This window comes from Triturus cristatus, chromosome 1_2 (genome assembly GCF_964204655.1).
Source record: "Triturus cristatus chromosome 1_2, aTriCri1.1, whole genome shotgun sequence".
Classification (NCBI taxonomy): Eukaryota; Metazoa; Chordata; class Amphibia; order Caudata; family Salamandridae; genus Triturus; species Triturus cristatus.
Genome location: NC_140580.1, coordinates 183,802,288 through 183,820,938, shown reverse-complemented (window position 1 = coordinate 183,820,938; position 18,651 = coordinate 183,802,288). Strand labels below are relative to the sequence as shown.

Here is an 18,651-nt window from a genome sequence, read left to right as displayed (position 1 = left end):
GCATGGTTTGTCCGCAGCTGTGCTATGCTTAATTGTGCATTTGTGCCATTGTGACCATCTCCCCCCCATCCCCCCAGTCCCTGGTCATTACTCACCCTGTTGCTGTTGTGTCCGGTCATGTTGAGCAGTGTCCGGTCCCCCAACTCCTGCCACCGTCTCCCCACTGATGACTGTGGACACCATTTCCTCCATCTCGTCTTGCTCCTCCTGTGGCGCTGGGCTCCCACCTCCAGTCTGCATTGCTGCCTTCCGGTTCTTTGCGAGTTTCTGCTTGGTTTTGCACTTGACATCATTCCTGTGCCTCTTGACCTCTTCCATTGTCCTCTTCAGCACTCCGACTGCATTCACCTTGTCCACAATGGTCTACCATATTCCATTTTTAGTTGCAAGTGACACATTGGAGGTGATGAACAGTAGTTGATGGTGTTCTATCACCTCCGTTATCAGGATCCTGTTTTCCTGCGGACGGAACCTTTTCTTCCTACTCTTCTTGTCCTTGCCCTTCCCTGACCCCGAGGTCCCAGGCTGGTCATCCAGGGGGCTTGTGGGGTTCTGTTTGTCCTCTGCACTTGCTCCGGCTACCTCCATTGTGCTTCGCTGTTGTTTGGATTTTGTATGTATTTTCTTTTTCAATGTTTATAGTGCATTTTCCCGCATGACGCGTGGGGACTGCAGGCCTGTGGCTGGTTTTCGCAGATTTTTGTATCGCGATTGGCATCATCGTCGCTTTGTTCGTGTTTGTGTTTCGTATTTTTGTCACGTCGCGTTGATTTTAACACATTCATTTGACGCGTTATCATGGGTCTATCGCATGGTGCCGCCGTGTTGAGAATACCACGTTAACACAGAGTTATTTTCCTGTGACAGACTGCGATGTGAAGAGTTGCATTAATCTACTTTTGCGGTAGTGTTCACACGTTCTTGAGAATATCCCCCAATGTTAGCAATTGAATCGATAGTGGATTTGGGTCTATAGTACCATGCATCATCTCTAGCTGGGGACTACTTGTCCCATCCGCCTTTATGGCCGTGTTTCCGATCACGCCCCTCCTTCCTTATTGGGTCCTTTGAGTCCAAACCCACTGGTCATTCGCTGACCCTTTCTATTGGCGCGCTGCTGCCGTGCCAGTTTCTGCCACCCACTGGGGGTGTTAGCCACCTACCCTCTAGGGTCGGCTGCGCCTCCCAATTGGTGGTAAGATCATAGGGTCTACAACTGAAACTGGAACTTTTGCATCTCTATTCATATTGAGGGTCTCTATAACTTCCTGTAAACTGAATTCAAGCCTGTTAGTAAAGATATAGAGTCACAAGGCAGGAGCCCACAAAGCCTGTTCATGAAAGTATTGAAAAGTGATATTAGGAGGAATTGTGAGGCCGGGTACAATAGTTTGAGTCTTCAATATGTTACATAATAAACATAAGTACAAATATTGCCTGAAATATTGATTCATATCTGATTGTACAGGATCTTTCATTTGGGGCTTAAAGGATATGAGAGGAGTAGCCAATGGTGGACAAACATGGGACAATCTCGCATTATCCAATCAGTTTGGCCAAGATCATCAAGCATCTATAAATTCTAAATTCTAAATTATTGCCCGGCCTGAGCAACGAAAACAATAAGAAAGTTGCTCTAAGAAGAAATGTTTCCTTTGTTCTGATTTTTGGTTATTCTAGAATTGCAAATATTAAGACTAACAAAGTTAGATTGTCATTTGCTCTGTTAGAAAAGGCCTTCTTTGCATTGTATTGGGGTTGCAGCAAGAACAGTGTGAGACTTGTTTTGTAAATGTGTTGCATGCAAGCTGTAGTGTTTGATGTTTGCATCCTAGGAACAGTAACAAAGAACTGCATGCTAGGAACACTTACCTATCACACTGCAAGGCATCTTAGGGACACAAACACACCACATCAACCTCCATCTGAAGGCTACACATCCACTCCATTGCACTGCATGCCATGTACACTAACACAGAACTCTATCTTAAAGACACTAGCCTAAAACATTAACTTATGTAATAAGTTACTCAAATGGACCACACTGCATGCAATAGCATCATAAGGCACACAAACCAGCCACATTACAAAGTACTGTGGGTATACTAATCCTTCACAGTGCACTGTATCCTATTAATTCTAACTCATCATACCGCAAGGTATGTAGATGAGCCTGCCACACTGATTTCCACCCTTCTGGCATTAACCGAACATCATATAATCATCCTTGCGATACCAACCCAATAAACTGCATTGTAGTCATTGGATATTGACCCAATACACCGCACTTATGCTACACCAAATCACTACATTGTAAGGATTCCTGGAAGCACTATAATGCTGTACTGTCTCAAATTGACACTAACTCATCATGTGGTTCTGCATCCTGGAGTTGCTAAAGGTCCACAATGCAGTCCATTCTAGAAACACAAATCTTCAACACCAGGAATGATACTTTGTCACACTATGATGCATTCTATGAAAACTACCCCAGAATACAACATTGCATCCTTGAGGCACAAACATATTGCGTAACCACAAAATCTAGGTACAATAATCTAATTTACAGCATCCTCAGTATACTAACACAACACCAAGTACTGCAACCTTGAATAGGTAATACACCACACTGTGCTAGATTCTGCGGAACATTAGCTCCACACAGCTTTGCATCAATGGCTAATATCTCACTCTACTGCTCTGCATTCTGGTGACACTGACCTAATGCACTATATAATAGATATGCTAATGCAACTCAATACAAGGCACCCTAAGTAAATCACCACGTCAGACAGCACTACATCCCAGCTTCATCAGTCGGCAGAATGTCATTGCACAACATGATCACTACCCCAAAGCAATGCATACAAAGTTCAACATCAAATCATGTCTCTGAATTCTGTGGATACTAACCCATAACTGAAAAACCCGCCTATCAAAGTGCACCCAGGTCACTCTCTTACAAACAGCACTGCACTCCAAGGACACTGTCCACTACACTGAGCACCCATCTATAGCCACTCAATGATGACACTGCACTGTGCTTGCGGTACACTAACAGACTATAAATCAATCAAGCAAAATACTTTATTTCGTCCACAAGGACCATAAAAGCAATATACACAGAATACATCATTACGAATTGTCAGTATTCTCTAAAGTTACAAGGTTTAAAAAAAACAGGAATACAAAAGTCTAAAAACCACATTCTGACTCTCCCCAATGACAACATACAACAAGCAACTAACATGCCCCATACAGTGTAAGATGCCTATCCATCAGAATGTCACAGATTAACTGTATTTTATAAAGTGCAAGTGCCACAAAAACAGGTCAACATTAAAAACAAGATAAGAAAAGCAAGTGAGACCGATGAGAAGAAGATGTTAAAGAGGCAGTGACCGGGAGGAAGAAAACAGTAGAGAGAAAGGTGAGAAAAAGGAAGGGAGTGGTGATAGAAAGACAACAAATATAGTTGAGACAGAGAATGTGAAAGACAAGGTTGATAATGAGAGATTTCAGAAAGAGACAATTTAGAGAGATTAGGGTAGTGGGAGATACAGACAGGCAAATGTGTGGCAGACAAGTAAGAAAGAGATGGCTGAGGAAGTGAGACAGGTGGGAGGCATGTGAGAAAGGGATGGTAAAGAGATAGAGAAGGGAAAAAGAGGGTAGCTGAGACAGAGAGGGATACAGGTGAGATAGATAGGTGGTAAAGGCACAGCAATAACTAAGACGGAGGCAGCTGAGGGAAAGAGGGGTGGTAAAAAAACTACAGTTAAATTTGAGAAAGAGCCCCTTGACATGGATGAGAAATAGAGAAATGTGATAAAGAGCTGAGCAATAAAGATGTTGAGAGGGAAACAGTGGATGCAATAACAGCTGGTATTGAAAAAGGATAGAAGAAAAATAACCAGTTAGACTGGAAGGCGGGAGATAAGAGAAAAAATGACAAAGAGGGAGGGGGCGGTAGAGCAAAGTGAGATGAGAAAACCACAAAGGGATAAAAAAACAAGCTAACGTATCGGGCAGGTTAGGAGAGAGGGAGATATACAAGAAAGATGGTTGACAAGGGAGGGAAGAGAGATTTGAGAAACGAGGTAAGATGAAGAAACCTAGTACCACAAAACTTGGGAAAACATTTTGCTCATAAAGTGGCACAGTAGTACTGTTGTATCTTCCTCTATTATGAGATCCTGGGTATGTATTCTCCAAAATTTTACAAAACAAAAGGCAGGGTCCCAGTCTATGTCAATGTGCACCTTTTTGGGGCATGTCTACTGCTACCCTAACCATCAACTAGATTTCTGAAAAATACTCTATAAGCATACATGCCAACATTTCCAAACAGGGAAGAGGTAGATAGTGAACATTATTGCGGAAATGTATTTTCGCCAATGGCTAACTATAAAGCAGAGGAAATAATAGGTGGTAGGCAACTAAAAATAAAGCTTTCTTTGGTTTTAAAAATCAGGAGTCTTCCACTTAAATTGGGACTGCTGCATGTACGAATCAGGCACTGGTGTGAACTGAGAGTCTGATCTTCACTGGAGAGGGTGCAGCAGTAAAAGATGGAAACGTTTTTCCAAACTACAGCTCCATGTTTAATAGCGTGTGAACTGGCCTGGCTTTGGATGGTGCACCTGGGACTTCCAGTGACGTTCCTTATCCCCTCGGGATATGGTGCAAGCTGAAGGGCAAAGGTTTACTCTCATTTGAATGGGGCATACTACCAATGAAAGGAGGGATTGCCCTCTTGACATTGGACAAGAGTGGAATGTGCACCTGAGCTATGGGCCTTAAACAAAGGGCTCTTCATGCACCAGCAGCCCCTTCTACTTAGCATAAGTGTCTGAACGGAATGTTATAGGATATTGATGGGTAAATATGCTGTGATAAAACAACTAAATATTCTTTGACAGTGTGACAAAATATGTTGTTTGGGTATTAACGTTTTCTAAAAGTGTTTTAAAATATAACACAATAAAACAGTGTAGGTTTGGATGATGCATGTTGGTATGCATCTCTGTAGGGGTTCAGGCTTTGGTTTAAAACTGGACTCTGTATGTTGTCAGGGCTTTCTTGCATTCAGGGATTGGTCAGGCCCCTTGTGACAGCATCACTGAATAGCTGCTTCTTCACTGATACATACTCAAAGGGTCCCACCTAGCATGCTAACTGCACTCTCTTTTGGGGAATTCATATTTATTTCTATATCTGTTTCATCCCCTAGTGGCCATCTTACCTGGGGCTTTTTCAAGTTTTTAATAGACCATGTGCAGCCATGTTTAAACTTACATAGATTGCAATTGCATCTGATGTAGATCCAATAAGTTGATGCAAAAGTTCTAGCCATGTGGTCTGTGTTACAACATTTGATTAACTTTGCACCTGACCACCTGTTGTAGCTGTGGCGGTGATAGCTATGCCACTGACTTAGCTTGGTAGAATCCTAGTTGAAATAGAGATGGCAACTAAAATAGAGATTTATCTGCTTTTGTAACAGTTGTTTCTTTTTATACCCTTGTAATTATTGTTTGGTTGGTAACTACAGTGAAGTCACTTGTAACTATGTCATCAGAGTAAAACGTCATGTGACATCACTTCCTAGGATGACAGGTAAAAGTTCATATGATGTCACTTGCTGTGATATAATTGGAGGTCAAGCGGCAAGCGATGTCACTTCCGCTGCCCCTGGGATTTTGGTGAATTGGCATTCATGATCACCCGACTGCACAACGCATTCCCAGCACCAGACTTCGCATTGCAAGCCCTGACGATAGGATCCTCGATGACCATGCAGGCCCTCACATCGCAGCCTCGCCGCATCTTGGAACCGACACATTGTTTCGGCTGCGCGATGCATCTTGGATGCAGATCTTTGCAATGTTCCGCAACCCAGGATTTAAGGTACTTTGTTTAGCATGCCTAATTAGGTCCCTGTAGCTGGCCCATGCTCCATCGCGGTCAGCCAGAACTTGCTACTTTGTCCTGGTCCTTCACAACCAGATATCCACAGTTGGCCCTTTGGGCTTTTTGCGCTATGTTCACTGCAATCATTAATATTTCTATCTCTGGTTCTACTGATTGGATTTTTGTCATTTTGGTCTTGTTTACTTAATTGAGGAAAGTTCTATGTTTATAACATGGTGTGGGATCCTTTTTGTGTGGGTGTTTCTTTTCACTGTATTACTGTCTGAATTGTTGCACAAAAACTTTATACACTGCCTCTAAGTTAAGCCTGACTGGGGGCTGAGTACAGGTGAATTTAGGGTTGGCTTCTGCCTCACTTTGACAAGGATTGTGGCCACCGCTTGACCAGGGCTCACACCCCAGTCAACCAAGAACCCAATTTCTTAGAAAGGGTGTGGCCAAATATTTAGTAGAGTTGTGTGTAAGGGCTACAACACACTGATCACAAGGTTCAGAATATTATATGTTGTTGGAAGGTGGAGGTGGTAAGAGGAACGTGGAAAGAGTGTTCTATCTCCACAGTGCTTTTCATCTAGTATTTGGAAAACTTGGTGAAAGAAGTAGGGAAATTACTAACATGAGAGGCATCTGGCCGGGCCTAGACCCAATCAAATTAACCATATTTTTGCATGCCATCTTGACATCTCAGTCCGACCCAGCAAAATGTTTTCCCCGACTTGAATTAAATGCATTGGTTTGGGGAAGTTTCAGAAAACACAATAATTGTATCCATCTCTGAGGCCTAAAGCCTTAATATCGCCTTTAAAACAATCCTAATCTTGCAGTGGATCCTGACATTCACATGGAACACCACTTAGATAAAATACATGGAAGGTACTCTCACACAAGTGCCATGATCTGTTGGCAGATATTTACTTGCATCTCCTTATTTCAATCCCCACAGTCTTGCAGTGCTTGCAAAACCTATAAGTTTCACTGCTCAAATATACAGCATTAGTAGAAATGACACCACTGCTGAGGATTCTATTCCTCTTCCAGGGGCCACCAATTTGCATACCAACAGGTACTCTTAAAAAGTCCAGGATATGTGTGTTAAATACATAGGAGGGAGGAAAAAACATGGATTTGGCATGAGACAAAGTCTTTTTTCTACAGGGAAAGGAGGACTGTGTATACCAGACTTTATATCCTATTAAAGACCCGCTCAGCCATGATTCATGTTGGAGTGGGCGTGGAGGGAGCATCAATGGTGCTTTCTAAAACATAGACACTATCAAGTCATATGATGCATTAACTTCCATGGGTAAAGAGGAATGAGAGAGTGATTACCACACTGGACACATGGGGCACTGTAGATCTTAAAAAAGAATTGACAAGTTAAGCCTGCCCTTCACCCAACTATTTAAACCATCAGATTTCCAACTAGGAACGGAGATGAATTCATCCCGCCAAAGGGAACTAAACGAAAATTATGTGATCTATTTCACAAAGAGATTACTAAGTACTTCAAGCAGGTGAAAGTAAACAATTGAGTTAGGGAGAAATATATTGATACTCAGTAGTATTCCCTTGAGTATTTGGCTAGAGTGGGGCTGTCTAGAGTCTTAACGACAAGCACCTAATATCAGAAATATACCTAATACCGAAATCTTCTGAAATTAGACCCATGTTGACTATCCAGAGTGCATGGGAATAAAAAAATATTACATTAGCGCAAGATTAGTGAGGAGAAGTAATATAACACAGTCTCAAAGGGGTCACTAAAGTGGAGGGGATTGGTGTTGATAAATACTCGCCAACAATTTAAAATGTGCAGCAGTGGTGGATGATCCATTTGCCTATATATTCCAGATATATTCACGGATAAGTAAAGGCATAAGTACTGTACCGAAGAGCAAGCAAATTAAAAAATTAACAGCCTCCTAGCGAGGCTGCGTGGCTGATGGCAGGCTGAGGGAGCGGCGCGCAAAGAGACAGACTCCGCCGCTCCCCAGTCTTTTATTCACCAGAATCAGATTCCAGCCAGGCCAGTTCTAACTGGCCTGGCGTTAGTCCGAGTGCGTGACCCGGAAGCGCTTCCAATCACTTCCGGGTCACGCTCAGACTTCGCCACATTAGTTTAGCGTCGGGGCACGCCTCTCGCATCGTAAACACGTGCGACAAGCCTGCCCCTGTATGGTGATCGGGGGCCGGCACGCCCGCCATACATTCGGCGTGGCCGATGCCGGCCCGCCTTTCTATATGGCCAGGTACTACTGAGACCCCCTCCTCCCCTGTCAATATCAAGATAATCACGGGAGAAGAATTTTGGATTAGGGGGTCGTAAAACCCCCCGGCCGTATTTATTTACATAATAATTTAAAACAATAATTAATATACAATATTTAAACAATATGGAGAAAACCATTACATTGATTACATTGATAGGTGCAGATGTCAGATGGCTAACCTTAACATATCTCTAATACAAAGGTATTCCTATCCGAATCTAAACATTCCATAATCAATAATCATAATAGCAATATTTTATTTTCTGCGTATCCCTATTGTGAGCCTACGGCAAGGTCAGTAACTGGCGCCAGATCCTTATCAAATTATGCCCGCCCTTCAGCCGGAGTGCGCATGCGCAGGGGTCCGTTCACGTGAGGGTACTTCCCCCCAGGTCACCCTCCTACGCCCTTATGCCCGCCCTCTAACTGGAGTGCGCATGCGCAGGGGGCCCGTTCACCGTGAGGGTACTTCCCCCCCAGGTCACCCCCGTACGCCCTGTAGATTATCTCCATAATGGGGCCCTTGCAGTTATGCGCCGTTTATTTGCGCCATTGTGCGCATGCGGGGTGGCCAAGCAGCCTACTGGAAAGCATAACTCCCCCTCCTCGATCCAGCCAACCGGCTGTAACTGCCCCTGGAGTTCCATGAGAGACCACTTGTAAATTAAAAAATTAACAGCCTCCTAGCGAGGCTGCGTGGCTGATGGCAGGCTGAGGGAGCGGTGCGCAAAGAGGCAGACTCCGCCGCTCCCCAGCCTTTTATTCACCAGAATCAGATTCCAGCCAGGGCAGTTCTAACTGGCCTGGCGTTAGTCCGAGTGCGTGACCCGGAAGCGCTTCCAATCACTTCCGGGTCACGCTCAGACTTCGCCACATTAGTTTAGCGTCGGGGCGCGCCTGTCGCGTCGTAAACACTCGCGACAAGCCCGCCCCTGTATGGTGATCGGGGGCCGGCACGCCCACCATACATTCGGTGTGGCCGATGCTGGCTCCGCCTTTCTATAAGTACTGTACCGAATAGCAAGCAACATTTGCAGCTTAGATTAACCTTCAACAATTAATCTTTAGTAGAATGGACTCTTTATTTTAATTTGTGGTGCTGTATGTAGCTGACGAACGTTCAACTCAAAGCTTAATATGTCTTTAAAAAAAATACTGAGTGGCATAACTGGTTAATTCACACAATTACAATGTGCATATGTACAAGCCTCTATCGCCACCACAACGTCACTATTACCGATGTTGTGGTGGCAATAGGGGCTTCGCCTTCTTTACAAGGCAACGTTAAGCCACTTAACTTAACGTGACTTGACCATGCCTTGTAAATAGGGCCCTCTTTCACGCTATGCTTAGCGGGAAAGGGGTGGGCAGTAGGTGTTGCGGTGGGTGTTCCACCGCAACAACCATTAATTTTGACATTGCCCCCTATTTACAAGAGTGGCGTTAATAGGAAGCAGCACCAAAATTAAGACCAGGGAAAGCCTAGTCTTAACTTGGCGAAATGAGGAGAAATAGTTTATTAATCCTCGTGTTTGCATTTTCCATGTATGCTGCCTTGTGCTGAATGGACCCGCTGGGATTTGAACCTGTAACCATGAGGTCATATACAGGGCCCTTCAGTGGGCGCATTAGTACACTAAGCCACCAGACCCTGTCCCTATAACACTACTGCGTATTTCAGAACCTGATCACGTGAGAGGAGTTCAATTTGTCCTGTATAAATAATGTAGCTTATGACAGCTATGTGTTCTTGACAATGCTAAACCCTGCCTCTGATTGGAGACACAAAGTGCCATGGCACTCTAGGCATGAATTTTCAGAAACTTCTACCCTGTAGAAGGTTTGCTGCTCGGTCGATACTCCCAAATGTCGTCTGCTCTCATTGTCATGACCTCACCGTGCGTCACTAGTGCTTAAGATGTAGCTGACCCTAGATTCTTCAGTAATCAGAGGCGTAGCTAGAGCTTGTGGCGCCCGGGGCTATCCCTCAGATTGCCGCCCCTGGGGGGGGGGTTGCTGGGGAAAAAGGACGGCAAGCACTTGAAAGAGGACCGAGAGACACGTAGTATCGCTGCTAATAGTTACCTCGATCATGCAAGCTACATGCAGATACATGACACGGTCCAAGGCTACAAAGTTGAATACACCGGTGACTGGCAGTACAAAAGAGAACACACAGACTGCATGATCTATCTGGGGACTCAGAAAAACCGCATGTGACATCCATCAGAGAGCTGCGTGAACAATTACCGGGTAATTCCTTCAGCACAATGCAAACATGCACATACATGACACTGTTCAGGGATCCATCATCTACAGCTGACATTAAATGACCATTCATCATGGTCCCCCCATTAAAGCAGTGCACTTTGTGATCTGCATGGTACATGTTCTTTGCAGCAGGCACATTAACCCTCTGTGCTACCTTTCCAGGAGTCAACCCTTCCACTAGACAAAACTCAGATCTCTTTCTAGGAAGTACATTAATCACCGAAGTTATCATGACATTTTTATTGTTTCTGAAAATTGCTGGAGGCCAGGAAGCAGGCAGCAAGTTTTTAAAAAAAAATAATATACTTGCAAACACTACGCACCCACCTGAAATAGGTACCTAGTGCGGTCACACCGTTTGCACCGCTCTAACCTGCTCAAGGTTCATGTGACCTCAGTGACAGAGTCACAGTGACTGGATCACTATTGCTCTAGGGTGTGCTGCTTCGTAGGCATTCAAGGTTAACTCACAATTGACACCACTAGGGTACACCTGCTTGTGCTAAGACATCAAGCCTTCTAAGGTCTAGTGGGGCCTTGTAAGGTCTAGCATGGGAATATGCTCCCTCAGTAGAGTGGTCTGGTGGACTGGTCATGAAGGCTGAACCCAGTTCCCCAGTTTCAAATTCGACAGCTCTGGCCATAGTGCCACATCCTCTCCCCCACTGAACACCATACTGCCCCACTGAGAGAAACTCGCACTGCCTTCAGCTATAACCTAATTGTGCCCGCTATAAACACTTGGATGTGGCTCAATAAAAATTATGCATTTGATAAGAGTAATATACTGCCTAAAAAAAAAAAAGTAAAAGCAAACACTCATAGGGAATGCAAGATTAATAAAGCATGTGAAATGTAAGCAGAAACAACATGGTTACCATAACGATCTCTCACTCACTATTCAGAAATCAGCGAGTGGTTTTACCTGAAAAGTTAAGGACATGACTACAGGGCCCTGAAGGGAACCGTTTCAATGTCCATTGCTTATATCCTTAATAAACATAAGCAGTATGGTTTAAAAAGACCATATCCATAAACAGAGCCATGGTACACATTTTGTTTTCCAATCCACCCATCAACCAGGTATTGCAGTACCTCCAGGAATGGTACACTTCCCCACCTGGGGACAACAATGCTGTTCAAAGAAAGACTAGAAAACAAAAGTAGCGCTTCACTGCAAAGTCTGTAAAGTGAGGCTGGTGTGTTTGGATGTGAATAAAACCAATCTGGCCACTTTGCAACCACTCTGACTTGCTTTATTTAGTTATGTATTTATTTTTCATATTGAAAACCTTCTATTTCTCTCCATCCTGCTGTACTTTGGAATAGAAAAATGTCAGAAAAAGGGCATTTCCCGCAAGAGTGTTTTTCTTTTTTGGATCTATTTCACAGAGAAGCAACTAAATGAAAGAAGGAAAGAGGTTGTGAACCGTTTCTTCAAGTTACGGTTTTCAGTAAGTGAGGAGCAAGACAGAAAGAGAGGGAATAATAGGAAGAGAGGGGGGGACAGCTGCCAGCACAAAAAAGAAGAGGACATTGCCCGAGTCCGAATCCTTCTCTGCCCGTCCCCGAACGTCAACGAAAGCAAGCCGAGCCTTATCTGATTGCCTTTGTCCGCCCCCAAAATAGTGCCGCCTGGGGCGGACCGCCCCCCCCCCTAGCTACGCCACTGTCAGTAATTAGGAATGAATGTGAGCTTTTCCTCTACTGGAGAAATTCAACTTCTTGACTGATGCTGGTAGATCTCCTGACACTGCTGGTGGAGTTCGTAGTGTGATGTTTGCAGCAGCCAGCCCTTCCTAACATTCTATGTAAATGTGTCTGCGAGGCCGCATGGGCGGGGGTGAGTGTTCAATCCCAGGAATCAGCAGGGAGGAATCTGAGTTTATACGGGCCCTCACCCTTCTCAAAGAGAGTCATCACAGCAATGTCAAGATGGACAGGAAACGTCTCTCTGAAGAGGCGGGTACTCCGTTGCTTCCTGAAGCCAATCAGATTTGGTGGGGACATATATGTTGGTGCATTAAATCATTCTTTTTATAAACTCAGAGGGACAGATCAATTCTCTCTTAGTAAAGCGATCCTGCATTTAAGGCAAAGGGTTCTCCTGCAATGATCCTTAGGGCTAAACATCACTGAATGTTCCTATGTGTGTTTGATTACTTTCAATGCATTCGTGTAGTTGCATCGTTACACGTCATGACAATGGGAGCACTTGGTGTTGGTAAATGTAAATGTGGCAAATATGTGAGTAATGATCTAAATAGTTCTTTTGTTTACATGTTCATTGCTTTCACTTTGATCTTAAGATGTTTGGTTAGGCTATGCCCTATTATTCGAAAAATATGAAATGATTAAAAAAAAACTCAATCTAACTCAAGTACCACCCGTTAGCTAAGTACAGATGGTAAAATTGTTGCTTCATGGTCGACTGGAGGCACTTTTTCCTTACCTTATATGGTGAGCAATTTGATATAGAAGGCGAACGAAGTTGTAATGTTAGAAACACAGGCTAGTATAAGAACCAAAATATCCATATTTAGTAATCAGAATTTATACGATTTTTTATAGACACTTTATTAAACCTGACGTTTGGCACAGAAGAGATCTACCAGGCTGCATAGTCAATGGAAGAGGCCTATGAACACATGCATGAAGTAACCCAGAGAAACTCTGCTTCTTCATACACTCCTCTGCCCCTGCTGTAATGCCAGCCTTTATGTACAGTGGATACCCCCTACCCTTCTTAATCACCCTGCACTTACTAAAGGTGGTGATGCTGGTATGGGGGCAGCCTGCACATCCCTATCTTGGTTTAATAGAACACTTGATTATGGCTGCCACTGTATATTACAGGGAAATATCAGTTCTTTAGCTCAGGACAGGAATTTTCTTTCACTTCCAACTGTGCAAAAATATACAAGCGAAAGTCCCTGGTTATTATGGAAAAGATTTCCTCAAAATTGCAGTGATGTTGTTTTTGTTTAGAACATTTCAATTATAGTCTTCTCACTGTTTCTCACATTTTTTGACCTTCGGCAAAGATCTTGACGAGCAACATTCCTTGAAAATGTATTTTACCTCACCACCTGTTAAAATGGAGAAACAAACACACCCAAAGGAGTTGTGGATTGCCAAGTAGCACACAGAAAATATGGAAAGACTATAAGAGAAAAGAATAGCAGGTGTTATCTGCGGATTATGCATACCTGATGTCAGCTCTTTCGATTCTAATAGAAATAAATCTCTGTCTTCTTGGGTTGGCAAGATAGATGCAATGAGTCTTGTTTAGCGTTATTTATTTTTGTACTAGTTGTTGATTGCAGTAGTTGCTGGGGCAAATGCAAGATCACTTCAAGGCCCAGCTAGAAATCCAAACACATACGTTGTCTGGAAAGTCACTGCCATGAGGTAAGGAGACAGTGGTGCAGTACTCCAGGAGCTCAAAGTTCAGAATCATGCAAAGCAGTGATGTAGCCAGTGTGTCATGGGCCCTAGTGCAATGAAGGAAATGGCCTCCTTGGCCACAGTCTGAACTGTGAAATACAGCAATAATCAGGGTTCAGTGAACTTCTCAGGCCTCTGGGCCCCAGTACCAATGCATCTGCTGCACCGATAGAAGCTATGACCTGCTGCACAGTTCACAGATACAATATCAGCCCTGCTCTTATCCCTCCGCCGTTGCGGCTGTCCACCCACCCGATATATATATGTTAGTGATATGATGGGCGGAACTGTGGCGGTATAGCGGTGAAACGCTTTCAGACTAGTCCGTCAACGGAGCATTTGCCAAAAAGCGACTGATGGAGGCCTTTCACCCATAATTCCAATGGCAAAGATTAAAATAAAAGGGGATAACAAAACACACCTACATTTCCACATGGATCTTTCACTATGAATCTGATGTTGCAAGGCTTCGTGTACCTGCTGTTTAATATTGAAGACAAGCCACAATGTCGATGGCATGATTTAATACATTTTTTCTTAGACTTTCTCGCTCCGAAATGTTGTTTTTATTTAAAGTGTCATTATTTATTTATGTATTTTTTGGTAGACATATTCATTGTGTGCTCTTTTCCTTAAAAATGCTTACCCATAGGCTTTACATTTAAAACAATTGTTATACACAACCATATGTATTTTTGTTGTTTTCCTACATTACTATCCATTGTCATTTTGGTGCACACATCGAATAAGCAATGTTTAGTATACATTTAAAGTACTGCTAAAATTAATTTCCAAAAATGAATCTTTGTTAAACTAGTATGAGACATATGAGACATACACTTACATGTGTATTAGACTGTTAAGACATATTGTAGTACAACATTCTTATCACATCTCTTCCCTGATGTCACCATATCATACATTACATATGTTGATTTTCAGTATACTTGAAATTAATTGGCTAAAGGACACATCCTTTCTCGGTTTTGGTCTTAGCTTATTTCATTCCTTTCTTCTCTCTTCATCTTTGTTTTTCCACATCATAGGCCATGTAAGTTTATTTTAAGGGATATACACAAAAGTATGATGGTGACTTAGTTTCAAAATACTCAAACTCAATTTCAAAATTGCATGTGTTATGGCTAGTACTCATTTCAAACGAACTTTTTGTACATTATGTGTGTGAAAACGATCAATGAAACTATGATGTAAGAATCCTGAAATTAAATTACATACAAATACTTCTCTCTCATAAGACAGCAAAAAAGATGTTAAGAAATAGAATATAGGAAAATGAGTTGTAACACTTTGACACTGCTACAGATTCTTGCCTCTTATGCAGATTTGTATAAAAGTTCCTCCTCTTAAACGGGCGTTAAGGAGTAAGGAGAGATTAGATGGGTGAAGTGGAGTTTTGAGGTACTGGGTGCTGGGATAGATGTGGTGCTTCAGGATGGTTATGTGTCTTGGGGTGAGGGTGAGTGTGTATGTTTTGTGCTAGCATTGAGTGTAGTGGTGGAGTGGGATGAGTCTTTGGGTGTAGGCGAGGTTGTGGTTTTCAGTGGAGGCTTGGGTTAGGTGAGAGTGTGGGTTGGTGAAGGTGCAGGTTTGGGTAAGGGTGTTGTTTTGAGTGTGTCCTTGGGTGAGGGTGTGAGTTTGAGTGAGGATGTTTTATGTGTGTCTACTTCTGTGAGAGTGTGGGTGGTTGTGTAGGTGAGGAAGTGGTGTTGGGTGGGTGTTTGGTAGAGGATGGGGGTGTTGGTATAAGTGGGATTTGTTTGTGTATCCGTGTGTTGCTGGTGTCTGTGGTGGTTGTTGTGTTAGTAGTGATTTGTGGTGGGTGCATGGGTGTAGTTGAGTCTGTCTGTGTGTTGGATTGAGTCTGTGGTGGTGGTGGTTGTGGTGGTGTTGCTTTGTGTTCTGTTGGTGTATTTTGTTTTGTGTTTGATGGGTGGGGGATGCTATGGGTGAGTGTTTGTGTTTGTGTTTGCATTTTTCTGTGTGTGTCTGGCGGTGTGTGGATGTAGTGCTGGGGTTATGGTGTTGAGATGAGGTTGATGGGGGAATCGTGGTAGGAAGAAGGGTTTGGGGAGAGAAAGCATTCAGAGAGGGAAGGACAGGTGGTATGCGGTGGGGGGGCAGTGCTGTCTAAGAGGGCTTTGCTTCAGCTGAAGCCTCTCTGTATTGCAGACACAACACAGTGTTTGCCATAAATAATTCTATTGACTGAGTGATTGCTGGCTGAGTCTCTTGATGGCACAGAACAGTGCAGTCTCCCTTATTGAGAGGCTTCACAAACAGATCAGGAGCCTTCTCATAGAGCACTGCTGAATGGACAGGGGAAGTAACTGAGGTATCTGAAGCAAATGAGACTCCAGCACCTTTGGGGCTGGGTACCGGTGAACACTGGGGGGAGCAAGCGGAATGGTGCTGATGGATCTGTTGGTGGTGAAAAAGAAATTAAATCTCATTGAAGGCCTAGGGTCTGCCATCTTTTGGGGATGATCCGAAGAGGAGGCCTCTGATTCAGGCAATGGAATCCTCTCCAGCTCTGTCACTCTCCGTGCTATTGGTCCTTTAGTCTCAGAGCACATTCATACTGCCAGCAGATGTCCTGTTTCCCACCTTCTTGGCCAAGGTCTCATTCGATAGCTCAGAAAAATGCTTATAAAAGAAAGAAACAATTTTAATTTATTCTAGCAATGTTTTTCCATGATCTTCATTTTCTACTTTCAAAACAATTGCTGTTGATGTTTTACTCTAACACAAATATGTGATTACTTTGTTCCCCATACTTCAACTAAACTCTATGAAATGGTGCTTATAGTGTGGCTGAACGACTATCATGTGTCTGTGAGGCAGTTCACTTTCATAAGAAAGAACTTTGCAAGTGTTAACATACCTTTTCTATACTTAAAATGTACACCAACGGTAGGCCCGACAAGACTAGAGGGCAGGTATAAGGGTATATTAATTTTGCAACATGTTTATTTAATGTGTCAACATGTTAAAGTGCTTTATATAACCTAATACCTAACTCCTTTAGTATAGGAATAACACTCTCATACACTATCACTGGTTAAATTCATGAATCATAATGATGTTTAAAATCAGGTATGGAAATTCAAGAAGGATGCTTGCTCCTTTTTTTTCGTAATAATGTTACAATCTCTGTAATAAAACATTTGAATTGTAATAGCTAAGTCAGAAAATTTAACTTCCTGCTGCACCTGGGATGTGATTTTCAGTCACCCTGGAAAGTATATTTGTATGGGACAGTGTAAAATAGGGCTGGGAGTTCAGAGGAGTGGAGTGTGCTGCCATGATGGGTGGGGTGCACTTGCCTTTCAAGTAGCAATGAACAAAGCACAAACAAAGGAAGTCAACACCAAGCCATCCTTCAGGAAAGTCTCACTAGACAGGAGGGACACATACCTAGGAAGGACAAGGGAACTCATAAACATGTTTTCTGTGGCCAAAGGTACTTCTTCTCTACCCAAAGACTACCATTAGGTATATAGATGGCATCCCTAAAATATAACATCACTAGTGGCCCAGTGAAAATCCCAAAAAGGACAGTATGAACCTGACTAGCTTTGCTTACAGTAATGGCATGAGGTCCAATACTGAGACTTCATTTTGTGATCCTAAAAAAACATTAATAATCAAACAACACCATACAAACAACCTTATAATAACCCCATGTTGCTGCTCGCTTGCTTTCAGCTCCCCATCTAGCTGTGGGTAGGCCACCACCAAGATGTGGGAAATTAAGGGGGTCAGGGAGCACCGCACCTGCTTCTAATCCCAAAAGGAATTTCTGAGCTGGACCTCAGCTGTTATTTTACTCCAGCAGCACAGGTTCTCTCACCGCTTCTGGCACTGTAGGCTACAGAGCTTATCGACTCCCAAGGTACAAAATGTCCTTGTGCTGACCTGACAGATTTTCTTCTTCTGCCGGGGGCTGCCTTACAGATAGCACAAAAACAAGAAAAACAGAAAACATGAAAAGTGCACTGCATCATATATGTCAATAGCGAAATAAATGAAGCATTTGTTATAACATAGTAAATAACATGTACCATGTTTTCTTACTAAGGTTAGATTTGTAAAAAGAAAAAAGTCTTATTTCAATTTACTAAGATTGTACATTTCACACTTGCCACTGTGTAGTTATAGTTAGGGTCGTGTTTCAAAACGTAATGCCTTTTCCATGTTGCTAATAACTTTGTCACAGTTTGATGAGTCTCCACAAAACTTTCCAAAGAAGTGTTATGTTTCGACTTATTTGCACATGGAAGTTTGGGGTGAAACGTCAAGCGGGGGCAGAGAAAAAGGCGGGGTCCCAAAATGCATATTGCCTATTCATTTTCCCATGCAAATCTAAGACACAGGTACAGCCCAAACCTCCAAATGGATTTACACCAAATTTGACAAAAAGTGAGATCTTGGTCCAGAAAGAGTGTTGTTTTCGTTTTGGTGTAAATCTGTTCAGTAGTTGTGAAGAGATTAATGTTCAAATCAATTCCATATATCAAGCCACACAGGATCCACGGAGCAGACAGATCTCATCCTGAGATCAGATAGGCTGTCACCACATCAACTAGGAGCCCTAAAAAAATGACATGGGGGCAGGGTACAGATACCCTGACCCCTAGACCTGTTGGTGGGACCCCAAAAGCGTTTTTTCCAGTTTTTATGCAACTTCAATTAGGATCCGCAAATCCAC

The 18,651-nt window shown here is 43.0% G+C and overlaps 1 pseudogene; it reads right to left on the bottom strand.

Moving 5' to 3' along the window:
- Window positions 1-18,651, bottom strand: part of LOC146867032 (uncharacterized) — a 119,317-nt pseudogene that overhangs the window by 57,061 nt on the left and 43,605 nt on the right.